We start from the raw sequence: 25,109 nt of genomic DNA, 5'->3' as shown, positions 1-25,109 counted from the left end.
AGTAATCGCTAATGTTTTGAGGTCGTGTGGTGTGTGTTCATGTACGTGTCTGTGAATATTACGGCATTGTGATCACTATGTATTGCTTTGTCCAGTACTACCCATTTTGTTTGCTAGTGGTATGTCTTCTCCAGCGTTATCACAATATGTTGGTGCTTGTCCTCCGCTGTTAAATACAAATAGGTTGCATTCTTTTATGATGTCAACTATTATATGTCCTCTAGTATCTTTTCTATCAGCATACCGGGGCGCAGAGCGGGCCTGAATGTCTGTGAGTATAAGCAGTCTTCTACCCCTGGAAAATTGTGTAACTTCTCTGATTAGGTCTGCAAAAGGTTCAGTGTTGTATAAAAACTGTGCGTACACTGCAGTGATCATCCAGGCGTCCCGACCGTGAGTGATTTCTACTGTACCTAATGTGCTCCGAACAGATCTGTGTAACTTTTGTTGCCGTGTAGGTTGTGTTTGTTACTACAATTGGAGCCTTTGCGTCTTTTGCTCCAGTGACTGTCAAGTAATTTGTTGGAAGCCCTGTAATTTTTCCACCAAGTATGTATTTTTCCTGGAGACAGAGTACATCCGCCCCCACTTCATCCAGAAAGCTTACCAAGTTCGATGCCTACTAAATTACTTCTCAAGTTCACCGGAACTGATACCTCTTGATTATTTTCTTGTGGAGATTCATTAAGGATACCGTGTTTGTATCAGAGATCAGAGCTAGAACCAACGCCGCCGCTGAATAATTTACGCCTCCAATGAGTTTAGCAAGAAACAGACTTCAGGTGAAATGCATGTCGCATAGCCAACAGAAATTACATTCAATCTGATTAGCTATAACGCAGAAGAACATGAACTCTTTTGCTAAAAATGACACAGACGCCAGGTCAGTAAGTGATATGCATAAATCGATGTGGTTTTCATATTTTTTAGTCCTTTTATAAACACCCTGTGTAAAACAGATATCAGGATGGTTCCCTTAATAGGACCAAGGGGAGCATGTATTTCCCAAGCCTTGTCGAACTGACCTAGGGTTTTGCCTCCTTGACCAGACACAACTTCTCCTAACTTCTTTGTAGGGCTATGTTAGGGATAAAGAGTTCAGTTTAAAAGTTCCTGATGTGTGAACTCTTACGATAAGAATAGGACAAGCTGTAGAGGCGGTGACGAAGAGTAACGCCTAGACGTTCTACAGAGAACAAACGGAGCAGATGTGGAGGTGTACCTCCTAAAAAGTTTCATGAGTTAAGATGCCTTTTGCAACAAATCAATACCTGTGATTAGCATATTTTTCTATGAAGAATTTTTGGAATCAGGGAAAGAATTTATGCTTAACCTGTTTTTACACCGTAATACAGACTCGCCCTCCTTGTAATTCAGGTAAAGTCTTACGTTTTAGAAGAAAATATTCGGTAAGTGATACTACAACAAATTACAATTATTGACATATGCCTAATACATTTAAGTCCTAATTCCACCGAGATATTAAAACACTCAGAGTTTTTTTAACGCAACCACATACTTATCTTAATGCCACTCGAGAGCACTTCAAAATAGTAGTACAGAGATACAACACTTGTTACATCTATGGAGATTAGTATAGCAATCATACTTGTAGCTTTAGTGGAATACATACACTCTACGAAATTCAACAGCGAGCAAGTTGGGTCAGTGGTTATCTGCGCTGTCGTTAGCACATTGAAATCACATTCGGGAGGACTACGGTTCAAATCCCCGCCCGGCCATCCAGATCTAAGTTTTCCGTGACTTCTCTAAATCGCTTCAGTCAAAGTCGGGATGGTTCCTTTGAAAGGGCACTGCCGACGTCCTTCCACCCCCCACCCCCACCCACCCCTTTTCCTCCAAAAAGAGAAAGATTATATCATGTAAAGAAAACTTATGTTAAACTTAAACTGGCACGTTCCACATCATTACAAAATGTCGTAATCATGATCTATGGAACAAGTATTAATGTAATATAGCGTTATCCCTAATCATAGCTTGTACTTAGTCTCTAATGACCTCGTTGTCGACTGGACGTTCCTTTTGTTTTCTATGAAATTCAGAAACTATCTGATACCAAATACGGTAAGGGAAAAGCAATCTCCAAGTTGTACAGAAACTAGACCGCACTTGCGATAGTCACCGGTAGTTCAGAAGGGAGCGAGACAAGATTGCAACTGTCGTTCTTGTCGTCCAAATTGTTCACAGAAAACAGAGAAGGAAATCGAGGAGAATGTTGGAAAAGAAATTACAGTTCAGGAAAATAAATAAAATTTTGAGGTTCACCGGTTCCAGAGATAGCAAAGGACTTAGAACAGGAGCAATTGGCTGAATAACGACTTGAAAAGAAGTTATACGATGTACTGCATTCTAGTAAACCAGAAGTAACTGACTGCCTTCTAATTAAATCAGGTAAATCTGAGGTAATTAGATTATTAAATGATATACTAAAAGTGGTAGATGAGTTTTGTCTTTTCGGCAGAAAAATAACTTACAATGAAATGGACACCCTTAGCTGCTTACAGGCGTTGAGGTACGTCAACGGGGACAGATGAAAATGTGTGCCCCGACTGGGGCTCGAACCCGGGATCTCCTGCTTACATGGCAGACGCTCTATCCATCTCTCTTTTTTTTTTTTTTTTTTTTTTTCGTCGTATCTGATCTGCTCGGGGCGGACGCCGTAAGACATCCGGTTAAGTTCGTTGTCAATCGATTAACTTAGTTTTTTTATTACAGAGGGCTGTTAACCCTCTGACCGAACACGCTGAGCTACCGTGCCGGCTCCCATCTGAGCCACCGAGGACACAGAAGATAGCGCGACTGCAGGGATTTATCTCTGGCACGCCTCCCGCGAAACCCACATTCTCAACATATTGTCCCGCACTACATTCGTAGTGCCCCCCCCCCCCCCCCACCCCATTATACTCATTACTCGCGGCGCGTTGCCGATTCCCGTAAGAGTTCGGGCACTGTTTGTGCATTCGCACAGAAGAAGAAGATGGTCAAGTGGCCGGTGAGCCTTAGCTATATATATACTAAGATGATATCCGTTCTTTCGGACATGTCCGAAAGAACAGATACCACCTTAGTATATATATAGAAAAATAACTGCCTATGGGCGAATAAAGAGATATAAAACGCACACTGCCAATAGTTAAAAATGCGATTCTGATACCGAAAATTTTATTAACGAGTAGTATAATTTATCTATTAGAAAGTACTTTCTCCCCGAGTGAGGTGGCGCAGTAGTTAGCACACTGGACTCGCATTGGGGAGGACGACGGTTAAAATCCACGTCCGGCCATCCTGATTTAGGTTTTCCGTCATTTCCCTAAATCTCATCAGGTAAATGCCAGGATGGTTCCTTTGAAAGGTCATGGCCGACTTCCCTGTGCATCCTTCCCCAGTCCGATGGGAACGATGACCTCGCTGTTTGGTCTCTTTCTCCCTAAATCAACCAACCAACCGACGTAATTTTTGTAATTCTCTGGACTGTAGTCCTGTATGGAAGGGAAATCTGGACGATAAAGAGTGCAAATATGAGGAGAGTAGAAGCTTCTGAAATGTCTAGTTACAGATGATTGATGAAGATTAGATAGGTAGGTCGATTAACTGATAAAGAGGCACTGAATCGAATTGCAAAGAGTAGAATTTGATGTCACAACTTGACTAAAAGAAGGACAATAGGTCGCTAAGACACATCTTGAGGTACAAAGGATAGTTAACTTGACATTGGGAGCAAGCGTGGAGGGCAAAAATTTACAGAACAAGACTAAGGCTTGTATACACTAAGCAGTTTCAAGAACTTGTAGGTTACAGTAGTCTGGGGACACGAAGGTCTTGAACATCATGGACAGATGCACGATACCAGCCTACGGACTCCAGACTAGAACAACAAGTGTAACTAATTTAAGGATCATTGGAATGACGGTCCCCAAATACCCTTCCATTGCCCTGTAAATATTACATAACTAGGCCAGGAGTAATGACAGCGCAGTAAAATATGGCACATAACTGAGCTACGATAATTTCACAAACATTGAGTAAAAACTCATGACTATCGTTGAAAAAAAGTAATAATTCTCACTCAGAAAATCACAATCGTTGAAAGCGAGAATATTATTTATACAGTAAAATAACTGCGCCTCTGTTAACTACCGTTTATAGACAACGTTTCAGGGTTTCTTGAAATATTTGTAGAGTATTAGGAGGGTCCTTCTAAGTCAACATTGGAGAACGTTTCATCTACATCTGTACTCCCGAATCTGTTCTATCGTCCATTCGTGCGCGGGAATAACAACGTCTATTCCGGACGATTACTTCTAGGAATTTGAGGTACTTGCTGTTTCCAATGAGGTTTCACCAATGTGGGTGGCCGAGCGGTTCTAGGCGCTACGGTCTGGAACCGCGCGACCGCTACGGTCGCAGGTTAGAATCCTGCCTCGAGCATGGATGTGTGTGATGTCTTTAGGTTAGTTAGGTTTAAGTAGTTCTAATTCTAAAGAAAGCAGGTGTCGACAGATGTGAAAATTACCGAACTATCAGTCTGATAAGTCACAGCTGCAAAATACTAAAGCGAATTCTTTACAAACGAATGGAAAAACTGATAGAAGCCGATCTCGGGGAAGATCAGTTTGGGTTCCGTAGAAATGTTGGAACACGTGAGGCAATACTGACTCTACAACTTATCTTAGAAGAAAGATTAAGGAAAGGCAAACCTACATTTCTAGCGTTTGTAGACTTAGAGAAAGCTTTTGACAATGTTGATTGGAATACTCTCTTTCAAACTCTAAAGGTGGCAGGGGTAAAATACAGGGAGCGAAAGGCTATTCACAATTTGTACAGAAGCCAGATGGCAGTTATAAGAGTCGAGGGTTATGAAAGGGAAGCAGTGGTTGGGGAGGGAGTGAGACAGGGTTGTAGCCTATCCCCGATGCTATTCAATCTGTATATTGAGCAAGCAATAAAGGAAACAAAAGAAAAGTTCGTAACAGGTATTAAAATCAATGGAGAAGAAATAAAAACTTTTAGGTTTGCCGATGGCATTGTTATTCTGTCAGAGACAGCAAGGGACTTGGAAGAGCAGTTGAACGGAATGGACAGTGTCTTGAAAGGAGAGTATAAGATGAACATCAACAAAAGCAAAACGAGGATAATGGAATGTAGTCGAATTAAGTCGGGTGATTCTTAGGGAATTACATTAGGAAATGAGACACTTAAAGTAGTAAAGGAGTTTTGCTATTTGGGGAGCAAAATAACTGATGGTGGTCGAAGTAGAGAGGATATAAAATGTAGACTGGCAATGGCAAGGAAAGTTTTTCTGAAGAAGAAAAATTTGTTAACATCGAGTATAGGTTTAAATGTCAGGAAGTCGTTTCTGAAAGTATTTGTATGGAGTGTAGCCATGTATGGAAGTGAAACGTGGACGATAAATATTTTAGACAAGAAGAGAATAGAAGCTTTCAAAATGTGGTGCTACAGAAGAATGCTGAAGATTAGATGGGTCGATCACATAACTAATGAGGAGGTATTGAATAGAATTGGGGAGAAGAGGAGCTTGTGGCACAACTTGACTAGAAGAAGGGATCGGTTGGTAGGACATGTTCTGAGACATCGAGGGATCACCAATTTAGTATTGAAGGTCAGCGTGGAGGGTAAAAATCGTAGAGGGAGACCAAGAGAGGGTACTGGGAGATGAAGAAGCTTGCACAGGATAGAGTAGCATGGAAAGCTGCATCAAACCAGTCTCAGGACTGAAGACCACAACAACAACAACAAGTTCTAGGGGACTGATGACCTCAGAAGTTAAGACCCATAGTGCTCAGAGTCATTTGAACCATTTTTCACCCATGGCTAATAGACTAGTAACGGATATGTTCCCCTATTTCTGCGCAGAATGTCACACTGATTTACGTTCTGGGTCAACTGTCATTACCTACACCAATAATCGCTCCTCTGTAAATCTTCCTGCATTTCGCTGCAGCCTGTAAATAAGAGGAAATCAGCTTCGTGCAGTGACCATCTCATCACACTTTCTTGGAGATACACTGTAAGTAGGCTGTTTAGGTTTTTATGTTGGTAACGCCATGTAGCGCTCTGTATGAAAATCACTGGCTGTGCTGTGTGCAGTCTGTGGCTGGTTTGCATTGTTGTTTGCCATAGTAGTGTTGGGTAGCTGGATGTGAACAGCGCGTAGCGTTGCGCAGTTGGAGGTGAGCCGCCAGCAGTGGTGGATGTGGGGAGTGAGATGGCGGAGTTTTGAGAGCGGATGATCTGGACAGAGACAGTAAATTTGTAAGAATGGATGTCATGAAGTGATATATATTATGACTTTTGAACACTATTGAGGTAAATACAGTGTTTGTTCTCTATCAAAATCTTTCATTTGCCAACTATGCCTATCAGTAGTTAGTGCCTTCAGTAATTAGAATCTTTTATTTAGCTGGCAGTATTGGCGCTCGCTGTATTGCAGTAGTTCGAGCAACGAAGATTTTTGTGAGGTAAGTGATTTGTGAAAGGTATAGTTTAATGTTAGTCAGGGCCATTCCTTTGTAGAGATTATTGAAAGTCAGACTGCGTTGCGCTAAAAATATTGTGTATCAGCACAGTCATTCATTAATATTTCCGGACGTTTCAACACCTGAAATCATATTAAATCTGTTAATATGGGCTAGTTAATGTTATTTTATTGCGTTCTGTCTCTTAGAAACTCCTGAATCTAGACACAATTCTGGACCGATACTCGGTGAGCTTGTATTCTGTTCACAACACGACAGTGTGTAAACGTCGAGGAATATGCCATCAGCCTAGGCGCCTTTTAGTTCGGCACTCTGAAAGTTATGGACAAACAGAGCGAACTGTGTTTCACAAGATCTCTCTTTATGGAATCCACGTCTCTTTTATGGACGATATTTCAAAAATGTTGTACCTGAATAATGTATCGTCGCCAGATGATGCAGATACGACGGCTAATATGCTGTGCAGGTACTGTATTCGTCGCTGTTCCGAGAGGCTGGCGCGGGCCTCACAGGCAGTATTACATTACGGAGACCAGCCTGCCGTGACTACAGGCTGAGTGGCAGCGAAGTGCTGGCTGGTTTCGCCCCGCCACACAACAGAGACCGCAGCTGCGGCCGCAGTGGGATGGGCGATGAAGGCAGGACAGCGTGTGTATGTGTGTGTGTGTGTGTGTACTCAGCAGAGGAACGCCCATAGGCCGGCCGTCGCCCTCCAGCCCTGCAGAAAGACCCTTTCCGCTCCATATCCGTTCCCCGCGCCGGGTTACGTTTCTCAGCCACGGGAGTGCTTTCATTCTCTGACGCTAAGCCGAAGCGAGTATATCCCTCCTCAGTTACAGATGTTGAGAAGGAGTGACACGTTAGTAATAAGCACACTTGCAACTTCAGTGTTATTGAGCAGATGCTTGGCTCGTTTTACATGGGCTGCGCATGTACGAATCTGATTATTAGTAGCATCTCTTGTTGAGATATACCTACGTTTCGCTGTTTATTGTGGCTCACAAAAGGTCGCCACCATCAAGACTCACGAATCCACAACTCCTGTGGGCGTATAAGTGGCGAGCAAAGAGCTTCCGTTTGAGGGCGTCGCTGCGGCTTCTACAGGGTGAAAAAAATTCGCGCATCGGACTTCGAAGCACGATTCCTCACATTCTGGCAATACGAAAATGTCTCTCACAAAATTTCGGTTTGCGCATTTTTCGGGCAGTAAATGGACGTCAAAGATTGGCAATTTGGCGGCACTGTAGACACATGTACGGTAACCACCTCTGCGAGCAACTACACTAGCGCTGTGTAGTTGGTGTAGTGGATAGTGTTTTGGGGCGGCATGCAGGAGGTCGAGGGTTCGATGCTGGATTAAGGCATATTTGTCTTTACTTGCTAAACGTAGTCTGCGTGGTACGGTATCTGGCGTATTGATCATCATACAGAGATTCCAGTGGATCTTCTACAAAACAGCTGCAATTACGTACTACAAACACAGAAATGGAAGTGCAATCGTTTTCATTGGTCAGCTTTCAAAGAAACGTTTTGCACGTTGTGGACGCGTATTGTTTCGCGCCACTGCATCTACTAGAGTCCAAACCTGTTTTCGGTGTACCTTCTCCCAATGCTGCCATAGAAATTATTTGCAAAGCACGTTGTTAGCAATACTGGTGACGTAAGGCCCTATCGGATAGTAATGGATCTGAACGCTAGTAATCGATGAGAGCATTGCGGGAGGATAACAGAAAAAGGTTTCGAATGTAGTAGATGTGGTGGTGCGAACAATTCGCGTCCACGATATGCAAAAGGTTTCTTTAAAAATTGACCAGTGAAAACGATTGTATTTCCATCTCTGTGTTCGTAATGCGTAACTGTAAACGTTTTTCAGATGACCCACTGCAATCTCTGTATGACGCCAGATACTGAACCACGCAGACTATTTTATCAAATAAAAAGAAATAATTCACGACCCAGAATCGCACCCCTAAACGCAATCCACTATTCCATCTGCGCAGCCCTGTTAGTATCTCCTGACAAAGATAGTTACCGTACACGTTATTACACTGTTGCAAGACTGCCGATCTTTAACGTCCATTTACTGCCGGAAATATGCGCAGGACGAAATTTTGTGCCAGACGTTTTCGTATTGCCAGAATGTGAGGAATCGCACCACGAAGTCCGATGCGAGAATTTTTGCTCACCCTGCATACAGCCCAGCGCGACTCCGGAGCGGGTGTACAGGGTGGTCCATTGATCGTGACCGGGCCAAATATCTCACGAAATAAGCGTCAAACGAAAAAACTACAAAGAACGAAACTTGTCTAACTTGAAGGGGGAAACCAGATGCCGTTATGGTTGGCCTGCTAGATGGCGCTGCCATAGTTCAAACGGATATCAGCTGCGTTTTTTTTAAAATGGGAACCCCCATTTTTATTACATATTCGTGTCGTGCGTAAAGAAATATGAATGTTTCAGTTGGACCACTTTTTTCGCTTTTTGATAGATGGCGCTGTAATAGTCGTAAACATATGGCTCACAATTGTAGACGAACAGTTAGTAACAGGTAGGTTTTAAATTAAAATACAAAACGTAGGTACGTTTGAACATTTTATTTCGGTTGTTCCAATGTCATACATGTACCTTTTTGAACTTATCATTTCTGAGAACGCATGATGTTACAGCGTGATTACCCGTAAATACCACATAAGCGCAATAAATGCTCAAAATGATGTCCGTCAACCTCAATGCATTTGGCAATACGTGTAACGACGTTCCTCTCAACAGCGAGTAGTTCTCCTTCCGTAATGTTCGCACATGCAATGACAATGCACTGACGCATGTTGTCAGGCGTTGTCGGTGGATCACGATAGCAAATATCCTTCAAATTTCACCACAGAAAGAGATCCGGGGACGTCAGATCCGGTGAACGTGCGGGCCATGGTATGGTGCTTCGACGACCAATACACCTGTCATGAAATATGGTATTCAGTACCGCTTCAACCGCACGCGAGCTGTGTGCCCGACATTCATCATGTTGGAAGTACATCGCGATTCTGTCATGCAGTGAAACATCTTGTAGTAACATCGGTAGAACATTACGTAGGAAATCAGCATACATTGCACCATTTAGATTGCCATCGATGAAATGGGGTCCAATTATCCTTCTTCCCATAATGCCGCATCATACATTAACCCGCCAAGGTCGCTGATGTTCCACTTGTCGCAACCATCGTGGATTTTCCGTTGCCCAATAGTGCATATTATGCCGGTTTACGCTACCGCTGTTGGTGAATGACGCTTCGTCGCTAAATAGAACGCGTGATCTTTCATCGACCCGTAATTTCTCTTGTGCCCAGTGGCAGAACTGTACACGACGTTCAAAGACGTCGCCATGCAATTCCTGGTGCATAGAAATATGGTGCGGGTGCAATCGATGTTGATGTAGCATTCTCAACACCGACGTTTTTGAGATTCCCGATTCTCGCGCAGTTTGTCTGCTACTAATATGCAGATTAGCCGCGACAGCAGCAAAAACATCTACTTGGGCATGATCATTTGTTGCAGGTCGTGGTTGATGTTTCACATGTGGCTGAACACTTCCTGTTTCCTTAAATAACGTAACTAGCCGGCGAACTGTCCAGACACTTGGATGATGTCATCCAGGATACCGAGCAGCATACGTAGCACACGCCCGTTGGGCGTTTTGATCACAATAGCCATACACCAACACGATATCGACCATTTCCGCACTGACGGAGTGTTACGTGATACCACGTACTTATACGTTTGCGATTATTACAGCGCCATCTATCACAAAGCGAAAAAAGTAGTCCAACTAAAACATTCATATTTCTTTACGTACTACACGAATATGTAATAAAAAATGGGGTTCCTATTTTAAAAAAAACGCAGTTGATATCCGTTTGATCTATGGCAGCGCCATCTAGCGGGCCAACCATAGCGCCACCTGGTTTCCCCCTTCAAGCTAGACGAGTTTCGTGCTTTGTAGTTTTTTCGTTTGATACTTATTTCATGAGATATTTGGCCCGGTCACTATCACTGGACCACCCTGTATAAGCATCGACATGTAGGCAACAGGGATTAGTGTGGCCTTCGAACGGAAACCTCTGGTCGCCCCTTATACTTACCTATTTTGTGGTCTTTGATTGTCCAGGGTTGCATATCCACGCGCCTATTCTTACATTTGAGGCGAAGTTGACTGTATCTCCTTCTACATCTACACCTATTGTCGCAAGCCACCTTGTCGTGTGTGGCGGAGGGTACTTTCTGGACCAGTGTCACTTGGCTTTTTTCCTGTTGCAGTCGCGTGTGGTTAGCCGGAAGGACGATTGGTGGTAAGCCTCCATGTAAACTCGAACCCCTCAAATACTGACTTCAAGATCAATTCGCGAGATATACATAGGAGGAAGCAATATACTGATCGACTTTCCTAAGATCGTATCCTCTCGAAACAATAACAGTAAACACACAGTGACGCAGAACAACTGTCTTGTAGCGTGTTTACATCTGTCTTTGTAACGCTTTCACACATACTAAATGAATAAGAAAGACGCAGCTCTGGTCGAACGAGTGTTTTGTAAGCCACATCTTTTGTGGGAGGCTACGCCTCCTGAGGATTCTTCCCAGTGAATCTCAATCAGTCATCTGCCTTACCTGCGACGACTTTCATGTGGTCGTTCCATTTTCAGCTGCTCCATAAGCATACTCCTAAATATAATGGGCCTACGTGTTTCTGCACAACACTTTACTTTTGCTTCTGTTGGGAGTCAATTGCCATTCCCTCTACCAAGTGTCATTACTCTGCTATAGTTTTCTAGCGTTACGATTCCTCTGTATCCAACAGCACCATCTGCGAAAGGCCCCTTGGAATTTCCGACGTTATTAATTAGTTTATTTATCTTCATCGCGAAAAGAAATGGTCCTGTTACATTCCCTTCGCATAGCCGATTCAAAATGGTTCAAATGGCTCTGGGAACTATGGGACTTAACTTCTGAGGTCATCAGTCCCCTAGAACTCAGAACTACTTAAACCTAACTAACCTAAGGACATCACACATATCCATGCCCAAGGTAGGATTCGATCCTACGACCGTTTCGGTCACGCGGTTCCAGACTGTAGCGCCTAGAACCGCTCGGCCACTCCGGCCGGCCCCATAACCGAAGTTACTTTTCGTCTGAAGAGTGTAACATAATTGGTGCAGATCGCGTTATGATCCTGTATCATTTATTTCTTATATGAAGGGAGAAGTAGTGACGATTGAGTGCCAGCTGAAAGTTTCTTACTCAAAGTTTGGGATTCCGGTACGTACCATGTTTACTGTGAAACGCAGCAGACAAGACGTCGCTCGAGTTAGGTGGAATGCTGGGGTGATTCCCAGGGCTTGTTCGCAGTGTTGTGAAGTAGCGGTTTCCAGGGCATAATCCCTGACGAGCAGCGTTAGTGGTGCTTTATTCCCAAGTGCCCACTTTAGGTAAGACAAGTATGTATTGAGCATGGATGTTAACAAACATCCTGCCTTTCCTTTGTCATGGAACGTTAGAAATTTAGCACCAACGCAACAGTGTTTCTGTTCCGCAAATCCTGTGTGTTGCTTCCACTTCCAAACACTGTATGCGCTACGTCCTCCAAGTGAGTAAGACCATTTAAACTCAGTACCAACCACAGAAGTTTTTTGTGCGTATTTTTATGCGATATAAGGGAAACTTTTGCAGCATTCCCCTCTTTTTTAATACTTCGAGGTACATTTACATTCGTGACATTGGCGACAAGGTTGCTCCTGCCATCCGAACGAGAGTTTTGGGCTGAGATCGGGGATCAGAGAATTTCAATTTTCTCTCTTTGTGTCCTGGGAGTCATCCCCTGCCGACTAGGATTCGCATCCAGCCTTTCGCCTCATATTAACTGTGCAGTTGAAAGCTGTAAGCGTCGATTTTTGCTATAGCTTGAGTTCTCTGAGCTGCTCACATTTATCAGGTTGTTTGTGCATCTTTCAGTTCAAATGGGTTATTTCTCTTGTTTGTTTGAAAATGTGAGTCACTCAGAAGATGAATTCTAATTCTGTTCTTCTTTCAGTCTTCCTAGCGATGTCAACCAAAGTCCCACATCATTATCGTCAGTTTTTCGTGATTACTTTCTGTGTTTTTATATTCCAATTGTAACAGTGAAGTAAGATACCATTTGCTCTTTAAATCTGAATAAAAATTTAGAATATTGTAAAATCGAGTTTCATTCACGAGCCCTTTTGTCGACAACTTCTCCCACGATCAGGCCACCGTTATTTAACAAATATAATCGGGAATGCACTAAGGTGCTGTTTCAGTGTCGTGATGTTATCTTTGTGCGTAGTGGCCAATTTATGCATTGAATGTTATGTAACATGCAATTCTGTGTAGTGAGGTGGCGAGTGGATAGAGCTCGCAGGTTTTTATTTCGGAGCTCAAGTTGCTGAGAATGACAGTCTGTTTTCTGTTTGCCAGAAAACTTCAGTCACGCAGCTGGTCTGATATTCCGTACCCTCATATGCTTGTTCATTAAGCAGCAGGGCAGAACTGTATCAAACGCCTTCCGGAAGTTAAGCATCACGGCTTCAACTTGGGAGCCGGCACTTACTGCTTTCTGGGTCTCTTGGACGAACAGAGCAAGCTGGACTGCACACGATCTTTGTTTACAGAATCCATATTGTTTTCTATAAGGAGATTTTCAGTCACCAGATGCAAGCAACACACGAACATGAAATGCTACAACATACTGACGTCACAGATATAGACCTATAGTGTTCTGCATCTGTTCGATGACCTTTCTTGGAAATCTGTACGACCTACGCATTTTTCGAACAATTAGGAACGGTTCTTCCTCCAGCGACCTACGGTATATTGCTGCAAGGAGAGGAGTCAGCTCTTGTAGAACCGTATCGTTATCCTGTCAGTTTCAATGACCTTGTTTCAGCTATTTCAGTTGCTTTTCTACCCCATGGTCAGTCATTTCACGTTCTTGAGACGATTTATTGGAGGAACTGCAGAGCAATCTGCAACAGTAAAACAGTTCTGGAAAATAGCGTTAATGCTTTGGCCTTCTGTCTCCGTTCCGATGCCATTAAGGCCATATAGGGTGTGAGCAGATGGCTTTGATCCGTTTACTGATTTAACATGAAACCAAAATTCCTTATGATTTTTCTGTCAAATTGTTAGTGTATTTTCAATTTCGTTGAAAGCTTATCGCATGGTTCTCATTGCGCTAATTTTGGCTTCGTTCAGTTTCTGTTTGTATCTGACGCTTTGGCTACGTTTGAATTTGCAGAGAAACTATCTTTGCTTCCGTAGCAACTTTCTAACACGGCAGCCGAATCACGGTGGGTTTTTTCCACCCTTCACAACTTGGTTCGCCATATACTCATCTTTAACGTATTGAAAAACACTCTCTAACTTTGTTCATTTGTGTTCAGCATTTTCAGAGATGGAGGTGAAATTTTCATTCTGACGCCCAAGTAACCCGAACTCTCTTTCTTTTCACTTTTGCTACCAAGTGGACCATACGAACTTCCGCTCTCTGATTTGTTTCATATTGACCGGGTGTGTATGGTACGACTAGGACTTTAACATATGTAAACAGGAAGACGCAACTCTCTCACACGTATTCGAGAAGATCGAGTTTGAAAATTTTAGGCGTGCTTATACTGGGTGATCAGGAACAAGCAAAAACCTTGTAAGGTTATTGCAGGGCAGGTTCTACTCATAAATAACTGTTAATAAAGAATTCTATACGTTGCGCCGTTTCCGAGTTAATTATCATTGAAGTTAGCCAATCAGAACTTTGCGATCGCAAATTCAAGAGGCCCACCAGGGACGGTGTAGTGAAACGTGTTCTTCGTATGATTTCCTAAAACCGAACAAGAGAGCGACACAAAAATTGGGCATTGGACGGTAGTAAGTACCGAAACCGAGCCAAAGGCAGAGCAGCCTCGTGCAATATCAGTTTACTCCAGGCATAAGCAACCTTTGGTGATCGGTAGGCAAATTTTCATATTTACTCACGCTCCTGGGCCGCTTCGTATCGACGCGATAGCAACGCTCCTACCATACAATGTCAAAACCACAGCGTCCGGGACGTTAATCTTTATTATGAATGGAACCTTCTTTCCCGGCCCGCCACGCCAACAAATTATGCTTCAAAACAAGTGTTTTGGAGTACATTCAATTTATGTTCTCCCATAATTTCTTTCGCCGCCGGGACTGAAACCAACTGTTGCAGCGTGCCAGCGTGTTAGGGTGGTGATCTGGGCCATCTTCAGTGCAAGCGAGTGTGGCAGTGTGGAACATTCGCTAGGAAAGCTGTAATTGAAGTCTGTGGAATGTAACCTCCATGCCGCCATGTCTCTATCATAGATCTTCGAGGTCTACCAGAGAGTAACCACTACGAAAGGTCAGACTGATCGACACTGCACTTTCGAGTGCGGCAGGTCCTCTATGAGCCGCCGACATTCTGGAGGAGCGAGGTGGGCCGTACTCAACTTCCATGGTCTATGGCTGTACCATACTCTCTGATGGACGAGGGTGATGGCACATAGGTCGTGTGGTCGTAAAATGCTGTGGGCCACACTTTAGCAGCTCTCGTCCCCCTGATAATGGAGGGTGAGTTGTAACCCTAATAGATACGGCTAGATGAATGGCTAGTACAGTGTGTAAAGCCAGACTGATCGTCATTAACGTGTTCACATGAGTCCACAACCTGAAGGTATTGACAATTGTGGCAAGTGCTGCATATGGAAAGTAACACAGTAACAGGTCATTGAGCGATAGGATGCACTTGAAATCCCCTACTAGTACCAAGGCGTCCTGCGGTCCCTGAAAGAGGGGCATGACTGCCTCTGTGAAGAAGGTAGATCGTTCCCGACGCCAACCTGATCTGGATGGTGCACAGTCTGATTCCTTGGATTGTAAGAGCCATACCTCTGGCGTCAGCGAGACTCTCAACATCGTCTGTAGATATACGTTTGTGGAGGAGGACCACCACTCCACTACCACAGACAAATGCATGTTTGACTTAAGTTGTGTGTCTGGACGGTTCTGTGAAATCTTCAACATGTACTTGCTGAAGGAGGTCAGTGTCAATGTCTGTGGGTTGAGCATGTCTTGGAGCATGGTCTGTTTATGGTATGTAAATGTGTTACCGATATTAATTTTTGTTAGGCGCTAGGTCTAAGTCTGATCGGCCGCCCCCTCCAATAAGTTGTTCAGTACAGAGTTTACGGCCCCCAGGGGCATCCCAATCAAAGCTGCCGATGGTCTCAATGTGACAGGGTGGTGATGGACACAATTGAGGGGCCACACCTGCCCTCTGGTTCATCCTCGATCTCGTCTGCCCAAGAGTCAGATACGACACTTGGTAGCCGTTAAGAAGTACTGACAGTGGAGCACTCACACACGCTCAGCAGCAGAAAATGAACCGTCGGTGGAATGTGCCGATACTGTAGCCGTTGCGGCATAGTAGCTGGACAGATGGGCTGTGGCGTTAGGAATGGGGGTAGTTCTACCCGACACCTGGATGGTAGAGTCTGTTGCGTCATCCGCTGGCGGTTCCCCGTCCTGATCATGCATTTAAAGAAGGCAACCGTCAGATGACGTACAGCGCCGCTCCCTGCATTTTCGCTGAATCTTTTTGCGGATATGTTGATGTCGGAATGTGGGCTGCAGTCATTCGACACTGCGCTCGGTGGATGGAAAGAAGACGTCGGTACAACTCCTGATTCGACATCCATCTTCTCAGGTCAGCCTGTAGGTGCGGGTCGGCGTTACCCATCTACAGTTCGCCGGAGACACCGTGGAAGAAAGTGTACGGTCCGTCGCGCTGTCGTTGACCATCGACGGCGGTAAAGTGTGGAGGTCGTGGGCGAGAATATCTGTCACTTTCGTAGCCGCGGAATAAGTGAGGGGAAGTGTAGCAGGTGTCGCAGGGGCTGCACTGTTGTCGACTGGTGTCTGAAGCAGTCTGCGTTGGATAATGGGGATCATAAATGGGCTTCCACAAGTGCACGGCTGTCCATCATGTATGACGATGGCCCTGTAGCCCCCGATAACTAAATTGGATGCCAAGGGCTTTGTCAGTTCAGTCCACATTTGCTGTAAATTATTTAGGATGTGATATGTCTCAAACGTTGCCCACATATCAGTCAGGTGGCTGATCACGTTACTGTGCTCTTTGTACGTTGTCATGTCAGTATCTGGTAGGACTTCAAATGGGAGCCTGAAGACCCTCAGCGTGGTCTATCGTGAGACCATCTATATGGACGTCAGTGGGCCTAAATATGAGGATCACGAGTGTGTCTCCATACGACGTCTGTGCACATCTCATTTATCAGTTTCACGTAGACGACACTGCTAGTAATTGATAAGTGTTGTCTTCAGGTGCAATATGAAGATCGTCCTGAATAAAACGTTCTGTTTCATGTGCTCGAGATCTTGTAAGGTCCACTTGAAAAGACATATTAATTGTGGTCTGGCGGTACGAATATGCCACGGCGCTCACAGAAGACGCACGCGAAACACCTGCTGCGGCAGGAAGGTAAAGAAGGAAACACTCGAGGGCGCTGCATGACAGGTGGGGCGCAAACAGCACGCCCTGGCTCACCACTGCCTAAACGCAGACAGCCAACTCAGTTACGGAGGCAGACGAGGGATAAGTGCGCAACTAGTGGTTTCGATCGTCAATTACAGTAAGTTTAGCTACTGTTCTTCAACAGACTAACATGAAAGCATAGGTATCCAAGTGCAGAACCATGCATCAAATGTGCGGTTTTTGCTGTTTGACAAAATTTTTAAACATTTTCATGTGATTTCTGTACAGTGAGTTTCTGTGATTATTAAGAGATCATGGAGAAGGACAACTGCATCAGTTTGAGATAGGGAACCCTAGTTCAGAAATGACTACGCCGGAAGGGCATGGGTGAAAATAAGAAAATTTGAAAGCCACCATTTGCCACATAACGGTGATAATTCACGAGACTCATTTTTGGAAAAAAAAATTTTGCTAATTAATATAACTACGTCTTATTTTCATTAAATATACAGATTTAATATATATCAACTGAGGATAAGATAGAAACAAAAGAGAAGCAGTTTTGTGGAATGCATAAAATTTGGAGCAATATGAGGGGTGTTCAACGGTTAATGCAACACATTTTTTTCCTCGGCCAACTTCGGCTGCAAATATGTGGAATTTGTTGTGGGATATCGTTGAATACTCCTCCTTTAGAGCCTATAGTTCCATGAAGTTCTGATAGGTGGCGACATACGTGTGGACTCGAAAATGGTGACTATGACGGACGTGAGTTCCAAGCAGAGAGCAGTCACTGAGTTTCTTTCGGCGGAAAAACAGAATATTGCAGATATTCATAGGCGATTGCAGAGTGTCTACGGAGACCTTGGAGTGAACAAAGGTACGATGAGTTGTTGGCCGAGGCATGTGTCATCATCTCAACAAGGTCGCGCGAACCTGCCCGGTCTCCATGGTGCCGGCAGGCCGTCCACAGCTGTGACCCCTACAATGTTGGAACGTGAGGACACTCTCATTCAAGATGAACAGCGGATCACCATCAAACACCCAGCTGCACAATTGGAGGTCTCTGTTTCTTCTTTTTCATGACATCGTGAGGCCTCACACAAGTCCGCGCACCCGAGAGGAGTATACAGAACGTCATCGGACATCTCTCCCTCATTCACCCTACAGCCCACGTCCCGCACTTTCCGACTTTTTTTTATTTATTTATTTAGCATCAAACACACATGTGATATAGGATTTATCATTTGAATACACGTAACACATAACAACACATACGCATAATAAATGGACAAACATATACAAACAGCAAAACAAATTACATACACATAGTACATAAGTAGTGTACAAGAACTTACTACACAAAAACAAAAGTACATCCTCATGATAAACAATTATAGATCATGAACTACGCCTTATACACAAAACTCATTACGGATATTTAACAGATTTTTCATAAGTACCATAATTACGAAGTTGAAAACATAATTAAATTAGTTTAAATTTAAAAAAAAGTACAGGTTTCAATCCACAGTCTGAGACAGGTATTCATTTACACTGTAGTAGCATTTTTCCATCAAGTACACTCCTGGAAATTGAAATAAGAACACCGTGAATTCATTGTCCCAGGAAGGGGAAACTTTATTGACACATTCCTGGGGTCAGATACATCACATGATCACACTGACAGAACCACAGGTACATAGACACAGGCAACAGAGCATGCACAATGTCGGCACTAGTACAGTGTATATCCACCTTTCGCAGCAATGCAGGTTGCTATTCTCCCATGGAGACGATCGTAGAGATGCTGGATGTAGTCCTGTGGAACGGCTTGCCATGCCATTTCCACCTGGCGCCTCAGTTGGACCAGCGTTCGTGCTGGACGTGCACACCGCGTGAGACGACGTTTCATCCAGACCCAAACATGCTCAATGGGGGACAGATCCGGAGATCTTGCTGGCCAGGGTAGTTGACTTACACCTTCTAGAGCACGTTGGGTGGCACGGGATACATGCGGACGTGCATTGTCCTGTTGGAACAGCAAGTTCCCTTGCCGGTCTAGGAATGGTAGAACGATGGGTTCGATGACGGTTTGGATGTACCGTGCACTATTCAGTGTCCCCTCGACGATCACCAGTGGTGTACGGCCAATGTAGGAGATCGCTCCCCACACCATGATGCCGGGTGTTGGCCCTGTGTGCCTCGGTCGTATGCAGTCCTGATTGTGGCGCTCACCTGCACGGCGCCAAACACGCATACGACCATCATTGGCACCAAGGCAGAAGCGACTCTCATCGCTGAAGACGACACGTCTCCATTCGTCCCTCCATTCACGCCTGTCGCGACACCACTGGAGGCGGGCTACACGATGTTGGGGCGTGAGCGGAAGACGGCCTAACGGTGTGCGGGACCGTAGCCCAGCTTCATGGAGACGGTTGCGAATGGTCCTCGCCGATACCCCAGGAGCAACAGTGTCCCTAATTTGCTGGGAAGTGGCGGTGCGGTCCCCTACGGCACTGCGTAGGATCCTACGGTCTTGGCGTGCATCCGTGCGTCGCTGCGGTCCGGTCCCAGGTCGACGGGCACGTGCACCTTCCGCCGACCACTGGCGACAACATCGATGTACTGTGGAGACCTCACGCCCCACGTGTTGAGCAATTCGGCGGTACGTCCACCCGGCCTCCCGCATGCCCACTATACGCCCTCGCTCAAAGTCCGTCAACTGCACATACGGTTCACGTCCACACTGTCGCGGCATGCTACCAGTGTTAAAGACTGCGATGGAGCTCCGTATGCCACGGCAAACTGGCTGACACTGACGGCGGCGGTGCACAAATGCTGCGCAGCTAGCGCCATTCGACGGCCAACACCGCGGTTCCTGGTGTGTCCGCTGTGCCGTGCGTGTGATCATTGCTTGTACAGCCCTCTCGCAGTGTCCGGAGCAAGTATGGTGGGTCTGACACACCGGTGTCAATGTGTTCTTTTTTCCATTTCCAGGAGTGTATTTTTTTACTTCACGCTTGAAATTATTTTTGCCTTTCAATTCTTTAATTTGAGATGGAAGTGCATTTAAAAGCTTTATTCCTAAGTGGGTAACATGTTTCTGACTCTTAATTTTTGCTACATAGGGAATGTGGAAGTCTTTACAATGGCTTGTGTTGTGATCATGGTAGCTTGAGTTGGTTTGGAGATCGCAGTTATTTTTACTGATCATTTCCAGGCATTTAAAAATATATATCGACGGTATTGTCAGTATCTTTAGTTGTCTGAATAAGGGTCTACAGTGAGATTGTGGTGGGCTGTGTGTCATGATACGAATAGCTCTTTTTTGCATAATAAAAATGTCATTTAGTCTTGACCTGGTTTTTCCACAAAAACTTATGCCATAGCATGCAACTTCCCTGTGTTATGGCCGAATGTAGGATGCGCTCCGCGGGAAGCAGCACTTGAATGGCGGTGAGGCCACTGATGCTGCAAGGCGTTGGTTCTAGTGTCAGGCAGTAGAGTGGAACCGTTCAGACATACAGGCCCTCCCAGTGAGGTGACGTAAGACCGTAGCATTGAACGGATATTATGTCCAAAAATAGGGCATTGTAGCCAAAAGACGGGGGAATAATACAGCGTATTGTAATCCTGAATAAAATAAAACTGTTTTCAGAAAAAAATGTGTTGCATTTCTTATTGAATGCCCTTTGTACCTGAAAATATAAAGCAAACACGTCAGATTAAAAGGACATCAACACACTGCATTTCCTCTTATTCCTACTTGTGAAAACGTATGTTGGAGTAAGGTTAGCTCTTTGGTAAGGCAGCCTGCCTTGTATGAAAGAAATTTTAGCCAATTGGGAAGAGTAGTCAGTTGTACATTTTATTATTTTCGAAGACTATTTATGACTGTATAACTAATACCATACTGTAGTCACTTATAGCTGAGAAATTTAGATACAAAGCATGAAAATTAATGTGTAAATTGCTCCACTCTGGGATCAAAATGTAATACATTTAAATATGATATAAAAATTAGGTCACATTGAAAACAAATGATAAAGGGATTAAAACATAGAAATATTTGCAGTTATTGTTATGTCATCAACACAAATAACATAAAACTCAGGGCCGATTTGGCCGGGCATAGATATGACTCAGTAACTGGGCAAGAAGGGGATGGAATATCTCATCTCAGTATTCGACAGAGTCAGTTTTGCACGAAGGCATATGTGGCGAATACGAGGTCAGCGCAGCGCATCCATCAACCCTCGTTGTTTATGTAGCAGCTGGTTGACAGGCGGCAGCTTTCATCTTCTGTATTATACAGCTTTGCAGTGATGTCCCGGACAGGTTAACTCGTTTCTTCTTCCACACTGGATGATTTAATCTCTGAGGTAGAGTGGGCTCAGCAATGGACGCGGTGCTGTTGTGCTTGCGGTGCCAGCAGCTATTGTTTGCGGTAACTGTCTCGCGAAAGTGGTGTTAACATAATATTTGGAGGCTGACGTCAGAAAAGGCAGTATATTTGGATGTTTAATGATCAAAGTACCGGACAATAAGGAAGTCCATTCGACAATGAACGGAAAATGTATATATAAGAATGTCGCAATAGACATTGGAATGAAAGCAGGGAGCAGCGGGGTTTGAGGCGCTATGCCACGCATTGCGCGGCCCCTCCCGTCGGAGGTTCGAGTCCTCCCTCGGGCATGGTTGTGTGTGCTGTTCTTAGCATAAGTTAGTTTAAGTAGTGTGTGTAAGTCTAGGGATAGATGACCTCAGCAGTTTGGTCCCTTAGCAACTGACACACATTTGAATATTTGAAAGCAGGGATCTGACTCAGACTTCGAAGACTGAGTCAATAATAGGTTGGAATGCCTCCATAAACTCATTGTCTGTTCTGATTCCTCTGACTGCCTGCTCACTGCCTCATCACTGTCTCTCACTGTCTCCTTCTCTATTCATTGACTATCGAGCATCAAATCTTTGTCTATTTGCTGTCTCGTGTAGGGTGAAAATTTCCATTCTTGTGGCAGCTGGAATGTAACGTTAAGACCCCATGTTGTTTTCGTGCTCGTCCTCGATGTGACACGTTTTCCAGAGATAGCTGCAATTCCTCGAAACGAATTATACGTCGCTGGACATTGTTTCAAGGATTTGTCTCTGTTCCTCGATTGTCAAGAACACAGTCATCCAATGACAAAGATGTTTCTTTGGAAAATGAATGCCTATGATTCTCTCAGGTGTCCCCATGTGATAGTGACTTAGCTGCGTCCATCGTAGTTTGTCAGACATCAAATGCGGTGACCTTACCAAGTCAGGCAAATACTTTGGTTAACACTTCTTTCTCTGGCTTCTGTCGTCTCGTGTACCATTTACTGCTTAAGCGTCCCCTCTCGTTTTCAGTACTTGGTGGTGAACCGTTACAACATTTATTACCAGTTATGTTCGAACTTTATCATAGAAACAGTGTTGCATTAGTGTTGCCAGTAGACCATACTTTGTTTTATTTAACCCTCGAGTTCTATGCTTATATATCAATTTCGAATCCTTTCGTATCTACACCTTCGTCGATTCGAATACTACACATAGGTCTGGCCAGAATAATGATTAAAAGCAACGCAACGGTAGAACTTCAAACCCATTATTGCAGGAAAGTTAAAGAAAAATACATTTCAAGGTTTATACAGTTTTACATTGCAATAAATCACAAAGACTCACATCGCGTAGGTTCACAAACAAAAGAGCGTTGATACATTTTTTCCCCCGCCGGGAATACCATGATACGTACCCAAAAGAAAACTGCATCAAATCTTAGACGATGATTTGAATGATCACGAGGCAGGAGTATTGAATACAAACAGTAGTTACACAAACAACAAAGAAGAATGTGATCTGAGAAAAATAACTCAAAACGTTTTAGAATGCCACACGTGTATCCAATGGAAGCAGTCGGTCCTTGGTGAATATGGTCTATGTTCATTGCTGGTGTTTGGACCATTGGTTTCACGTCGACTTTTCGTTTTCCAAGCCATTACTCTCTTAGATATTAGCTTGCCTTTAGATGCCAACAAGATGTATTGCAAGTTGTCTCCAGAGGACGACGTTGTGGGTGATAGGTGGAAAGCTGCTGAGGAACTCTTCTTTCTTGGATCACTGTCATTACTTGTACTTCCCACATTTTTCAGGCCAGTATTTTTGGGGAGAATAGTTGACTGGTTTGCCGTCTTCTTGTTTTTTCCAACAGATGCTTCCTTCTCAATTCGGGCCACCGCTGCGTTGAGCGTTTCTTCATCCCAATCTGATGCAGAGTCGATAGCGTCATGGGAAACGATGTTTCCTTCTTCAATCACAAAAACTCGTCTTCGACAAAATCATCAGATGATGATATGTCAAGATCTGATTCCATTGCATCAATAATTCTTCGTTTAAGGTAACTCTTCAGAACATTAGAAGAAAATGAAAGTTACGGAATAGGTACCACAGCCCACTTGAAGCCAAAACATTCTTTTCAAGAAATATCCAAACAGGTGTCTGTAGCAAAGTGATCGCTCATTACTAAACTTTCGTCGAAACGACGATTCCATTTTGTTCGTGAGTACTACATGTTAGTCGTTTCAACGAATCAGCACTTACGTGCGCATTCTTACATTCGACGATTCGATGCTGTAAGTTTGGGACGAAATATGATTTACCTGATCGAAGAACGGAATCACAGATCCAACTATATTCCCTAGGCACCGCTCCGAGGATGGCGCGCTTCTGCCATCTGCAACAAGGGGGAGGGCTATTGAAGGGTAATGTGTTGGTCGAATCGAGTACCAGTAGTATCCTAGGGTTAAGACAGGCTGTCTTACGCAAAAGCTAATATTATTCCATAATATTAAACTCATTGGACAAAAAATTAGTCGCGTACAGATGAACTGTTAAGCCTTTGCAAATGACACAGCGATCAAGTCACTTGCTCAACCGCACGCGCACTGTCTCTACATATGCAATTTCAAGCGGACATTGTACATAGGTAAATGTAACGACGTGACACAGTGGCAGGAAAGGGCAATCGTGTTTAGCTGTCCCCATGGGTATAATGTGTGTGAAGTTGCTGCATTTGTTCGTTCAAAAATGGTTCAAATGGCTCTAAGCACTATGGGACTTAACATCTTGGGTCATCAGTCCCCTAGACTTAGAACTACTTAAACCTAATTAACCTAAGGACATCATCCACATCCATGCTCGAGGCAAGATTCGAACCTTCGACCGCAGCAGCAGCGCGGTTCCGGACTGAAGCGCCTAGAATCGCTCGGCTACAGCGGCCGGCTGTATTTGTTCGTGTTTCGCGGCGGACCGTTCAACGTATCTACAAGCAGTGGTGTAACACAGTGGCCACGAAACATGACGTCAGAATTGTGGCCTGAAAGATCTTTGTTGAGAGGGACCGGAGACGCGTTTCACGGGTTATGAATCAAAATCTCTTCGAAACCTGACAGGAATTGCTAGAGGCAGTGAATGAAGATCCATCCCCACCTGTCATCAGGACAACCCTGCAGCGGGAACGGCAAGCAATGAACATGTGGAGCCGGTCGTTGTGGCCGAGCGGTTCTAGGCGCTTCAGTCTGGAACCACGCGACCGCTACGGTCGCAGGTTCGAATCCTGCCTCGGGCATGGATGTGTGTGATGTCCTTAGGTTAGTTAGGTTTAAGTAGTTCTAAGTTCTAGGGGACTGATGACCTCAGATGTTAAGTCCCATAGTGCTCAGAGCCATTTGAACCATTTTTTTGAACATGTGGAGTCGGGCGCTTTGCAAGAGGTCATTGCTCACGCAGGCACATAAAGACGACAACAGCGAAATCCATCAGGCTGGAAGAGTATGTGACTGGTTTTCTGAACACTCCACCATCGTATTACATTTCGTCTGGCCTGCAAAATCACCTGACTTGAACTATACAGAAAATTTGGGACGTGCTGCAACAGCGGGTAAAGCGACAACATCAGCATACCCACAATTTGCTGGAATTGCATGATGAAAACCCCAGCGAGTGGCTTA

The sequence above is a fragment of the Schistocerca americana genome, chromosome 3, assembly GCF_021461395.2.
Source record: "Schistocerca americana isolate TAMUIC-IGC-003095 chromosome 3, iqSchAmer2.1, whole genome shotgun sequence".
NCBI classification, from domain to species: Eukaryota; Metazoa; Arthropoda; class Insecta; order Orthoptera; family Acrididae; genus Schistocerca; species Schistocerca americana.
The sequence above is the reverse complement of the archived record's forward strand: the minus strand, read 5'-3'. Positions refer to the sequence as shown.